The 5000-nt window shown below is 54.1% G+C and overlaps 1 non-coding gene across 1 annotated transcript in view; it reads right to left on the bottom strand.

Annotated features, from left to right (window-relative positions):
* Positions 1–1365, bottom strand: part of LOC124732625 — a 1890-nt gene extending 525 nt beyond the window's left edge. The window contains exon 1 of the ribosomal RNA XR_007008757.1: positions 1–1365. This exon is cut by the window's left edge and continues 525 nt beyond it. This is a non-coding gene — a ribosomal RNA (small subunit ribosomal RNA).
* Between the last annotated feature and the right edge of the window lie 3635 nt (positions 1366–5000).

Below are 5000 nucleotides of genomic sequence, written 5' to 3'. Positions count from 1 at the left end.
AAGAACGGCCATGCACCACCACCCACCGAATCAAGAAAGAGCTATCAATCTGTCAATCCTTCCGGTGTCCGGGCCTGGTGAGGTTTCCCGTGTTGAGTCAAATTAAGCCGCAGGCTCCACTCCTGGTGGTGCCCTTCCGTCAATTCCTTTAAGTTTCAGCTTTGCAACCATACTTCCCCCGGAACCCAAAAGCTTTGGTTTCCCGGAGGCTGCCCGCCGAGTCATCGGAGGAACTGCGGCGGATCGCTGGCTGGCATCGTTTATGGTTAGAACTAGGGCGGTATCTGATCGCCTTCGAACCTCTAACTTTCGTTCTTGATTAATGAAAACATACTTGGCAAATGCTTTCGCTTCTGTTCGTCTTGCGACGATCCAAGAATTTCACCTCTAACGTCGCAATACGAATGCCCCCGCCTGTCCCTATTAATCATTACCTCGGGTTCCGAAAACCAACAAAATAGAACCGAGGTCCTATTCCATTATTCCATGCACACAGTATTCAGGCGGGCTTGCCTGCTTTAAGCACTCTAATTTGTTCAAAGTAAACGTGCCGGCCCACCGAGACACTCAATAAAGAGCACCCTGGTAGGATTTCAACGGGGTCCGCCTCGGGACGCACGAGCACGCACGAGGCGGTCGCACGCCTTCAGCTCGCCCCACCGGCAGGACGTCCCACGATACATGCCAGTTAAACACCGACGGGCGGTGAACCAACAGCGTGGGACACAAATCCAACTACGAGCTTTTTAACCGCAACAACTTTAATATACGCTATTGGAGCTGGAATTACCGCGGCTGCTGGCACCAGACTTGCCCTCCAATAGATACTCGTTAAAGGATTTAAAGTGTACTCATTCCGATTACGGGGCCTCGGATGAGTCCCGTATCGTTATTTTTCGTCACTACCTCCCCGTGCCGGGAGTGGGTAATTTTGGATGTGGTAGCCGTTTCTCAGGCTCCCTCTCCGGAATCGAACCCTGATTCCCCGTTACCCGTTACAACCATGGTAGGCGCAGAACCTACCATCGACAGTTGATAAGGCAGACATTTGAAAGATGCGTCGCCGGTACGAGGACCGTGCGATCAGCCCAAAGTTATTCAGAGTCACCAAGGCAAACGGACCGGACGAGCCGACCGATTGGTTTTGATCTAATAAAAGCGTCCCTTCCATCTCTGGTCGGGACTCTGTTTGCATGTATTAGCTCTAGAATTACCACAGTTATCCAAGTAACGTGGGTACGATCTAAGGAACCATAACTGATTTAATGAGCCATTCGCGGTTTCACCTTAATGCGGCTTGTACTGAGACATGCATGGCTTAATCTTTGAGACAAGCATATGACTACTGGCAGGATCAACCAGGGAGCTGCGTCAACTAGAGCTGAGCAGCCGGCCGCCCGGGAGTGTGTCCCGGGGGCCCGCGCGAACACGCAAGCGTCCGCTCAATCATTCTGCAAACAGGAGGAGGCTGAGCTCCCCTGCACAATACACCTCGAAACCCTCTCAGGTCCCCGGCGGCGCGCAGCGCCGTCCCAAGTACTTGGTCGGGTTCGAGAGAGGCGCAATCGCCCGGAGTTAGGCGAGTAGACGCTTTCGGTGCGACCACCCGTGCTCCCAACTGAGCTTGCCGCTGCCGACAGAGGCCCGGGAGCGTGCTGTCGTGGCATTGCCGGCGGGAGACAACACGCGCCACCTACGGTGACCGGGCAGCTCCAACGCCAGCGCCACAGAAGGACAAAAGCCCCACTTGGGTGCCGAAGCGAACTCTCCCAGCACAGCGCACGCGCCAACACATCCGCACAGCTGCGATACAAACCACCAGCGAGAACCGCTGGGGCGACCGAGCAGCAGACGGCGTCGCGGCGCCGAGCGCCGGGCGGCGGCGCATCCTCAACGCACACAGTCCTCAATCGGACCAGCACACTGAAGATGTCCACCGCGCTTCGCACCGGGCCCGCGAGGACCTACTTTGGCCGCACGGCGCCGCGCGCAGGGTGCGCCGGCGCGCAGCTGCGACGCCTGCCGCGTCCGTCGGCCGGCGCGCCTGCCACTGGCCGCCCCCACCAGCCGGCTGTAGCGCGTGCGCCCACGCACCGCGCGGCCAGCACGCCGGGAGGCGCCCCCTCACCGGCCGGGGACGGTCCCACCCAGCCACCGCCGCGTATCGCTTCACACCCAGATGCCGTTCAGTTTCGTCGGCATGGTGGGTATCGCTGGAACAACCGGTTAGTACCTCAACCTATCGTCGCCATCACCGATTCACCCCTAGCGAGAACAACCGCACCACAACAGGTTACCATTTGTTCATTTGCGTAACTTCACCAGAAAACGCAGGCGTCCATCGCCATTTGCAACTTCAACGATTATTGCATGCCTGTGTCAGGTGTCACGCCACACTACGTCTGCCCACATACACGCAACAAAATGTGCACGCCTAGACAATACGTGGAAGGTGGCCCCCGTACGTATGCGATGTCCATTGCTCGAACGACTGTCAACCGGCCTCTGTAGCATGTCGCAGATATGGAACGCGGTGCACCATGCCATCACGGTGTGTGAGGAGAGACGACTAGGTCCGAATACATCAACAGACAGCTCATGCTGATCGCCATCCACGGCGTCCGTTCCTCCCACACGTCTCTATGGCGTACCACACTGCAATCCAGCTCTCATAGGGAGACGACACGTAGCTGCGTGCACAATATTTGCACTGTATGGTCCGCCGTTTTTGGGCGCAGTCGTTGTGCGGTCACACATGTGCCACGATGTATCATTCAGTACATAAGGACGAATGTGCAGTACAGATTGTGGTTCACGCGTACGACATCAGCGGACAGTTGACACAGGCCGCACCACAACGTAGCCTGAGTACGTCGCATGCGAAGGGCATTGAACATGCAAACTTCTCACCAACCAGCTTGCGAAGGCAGGGGGCAAGGTGGGGACGTGGGGAGGGGCGGCATGTACGTCCTGCTGCCATCCACATTACAGTGTACAGCAGGAGCATGTGGAAAGTGAGCAAGACTTGCAAGGTGTTTAACATGAAGCGATACACAGGGGTGCGGGCAGTGCGAGTAGCGAACTCATATTGCGAGGGTTGCGGGTGGGCAACACTACAGTAATTGAACGAGTCGTATAACAATTACAGAGCAGGTTTAGGCGACAACGTGGGTTACGTTAAGGCGACAACATGGGTTAGGTTAAGGCACAACATGGGTTAGGTTAAGGCACAACATGGGTTAGGTTAAGGCACAACATGGGTTAGGTTAAGGCACAACATGGGTTAGGTTAAGGCACAACATGGGTTAGGTTAAGGCACAACATGGGTTAGGTTAAGGCACAACATGGGTTAGGTTAAGGCACAACATGGGTTAGGTTGAGGCACAACATGGGTTAGGTTAAGGCACAACATGGGTTAGGTTGAGGCACAACATGGGTTAGGTTGAGGCACAACATGGGTTAGGTTGAGGCACAACATGGGTTAGGTTAAGGTACAACATGGTTAGGTTAAGGTACAACATGGGTTAGGTTAAGGTACAACATGGGTTAGGTTAAGGTACAACATGGGTTAGGTTAAGGTACAACATGGGTTAGGTTAAGGTACAACATAGGTTAGGTTAAGGTACAACATAGGTTAGGTTAAGGTACAACATAGGTTAGGTTAAGGTACAACATAGGTTAGGTTAAGGTACAACATAGGTTAGGTTAAGGTACAACATAGGTTAGGTTAAGGTACAACATAGGTTAGGTTAAGGTACAACATAGGTTAGGTTAGGTTAGGTTAGGTTACACGTTGTTGTACGGAAAGGTGTAGGGGGGGGGGGGGCGGGGGCGGCAGGTTCGTTGATAGTGATTATAGTAAGTGAATGCTTGTGACATGATCAGATTTGTCACGTCAGGATGCACCTTTGGCTTATTAGAGGCGGCGCTCCAATTCTATGCTTGTGTGAGACCTGTGTCTTTGACTCATGTCATTGTTTGTGCGCTGTGACAGGAGGTACTATTGTGATGTTGGGTGCACCGTTGTATAGGACATGTGTGGGTGTTGGTGCCTGGTCTGCGCAATGGTGGATGTCGAAAGGCTGGGATATTGTATTTTCCGCACGGACCTCCTGGTCTGGTTGTGATAGTGTGGATTGTGTAATGTGGCGGAGAAGATGCACTGGATGTTGTTCCATGCTGGTGCTTACATATTGTATGTGCGCCTGTTAGAAGCAGAGAGTGGTGCGTGATCAGAGTGTCTGGCTGACGTGTGGTTCCCATTTTGGGCAGACTCTTTCAGCATGTATACGGACAGTTGTGTATATTTGCTGTAGTTTGATGGCTCTGCATTGATTACTAATCAGCGCCGTGTGTACGGGTAATCTGGTTCCAGTCCAAAATGTTCCATCTGTGTACATTAGTGACAAAGACTCCCCCCATGCAGTGGGGCTCGGTCTGTTATAACTCTTCCGCGTAATATATTTGCCCCACGTTTTTGCGACTGCGAGTGCGAGTGCAACGCGCATGGGGACCGACATGCTGATGGCTCGGTATCGGACGCCGTACAGTGAGCAACGCGATCGCGTCTCTCGCTCGTAAGTGGTACAGGTCGCGGCTCATGTATACGGACAGCGGGAATGTCGCATATTGGAAATAACTCTTCATGGAAACGCAAGTTATAGGGGTGGATTGCACTTTACGAGTGCGGGAAACGTCCGCCGTTCATCCGCTGGAGGTGCGAGTTTGGCGGTTGGGGTGGTGCACGAACGGGTGCGGGTGGCGTCATTGCCGGTCCACGGCTTCGTGCGGCAGAGCCACTGGAGATTGGGTGCTATGGTCGACAGAGGCTGCAGCCTTTGTGGGTGGCGTCGAAAGGCGGCCACTGTGGCGCCATCGCTGTCTTAGTCGGCTTGGCGTCTCATAGATGGCGGTAGCGTCGTTGCAGGAGGTCATGTTGCGGGAGACCTACAGATGGCGGTATGTTTTGTGGTGCGGACGTAGTGTTGTCAGATGCGCAT

Source organism: Schistocerca piceifrons, unplaced genomic scaffold (genome assembly GCF_021461385.2).
Source record: "Schistocerca piceifrons isolate TAMUIC-IGC-003096 unplaced genomic scaffold, iqSchPice1.1 HiC_scaffold_1355, whole genome shotgun sequence".
NCBI lineage: Eukaryota > Metazoa > Arthropoda > Insecta > Orthoptera > Acrididae > Schistocerca > Schistocerca piceifrons.
This window is presented reverse-complemented; position numbering and strand designations above follow the sequence as displayed.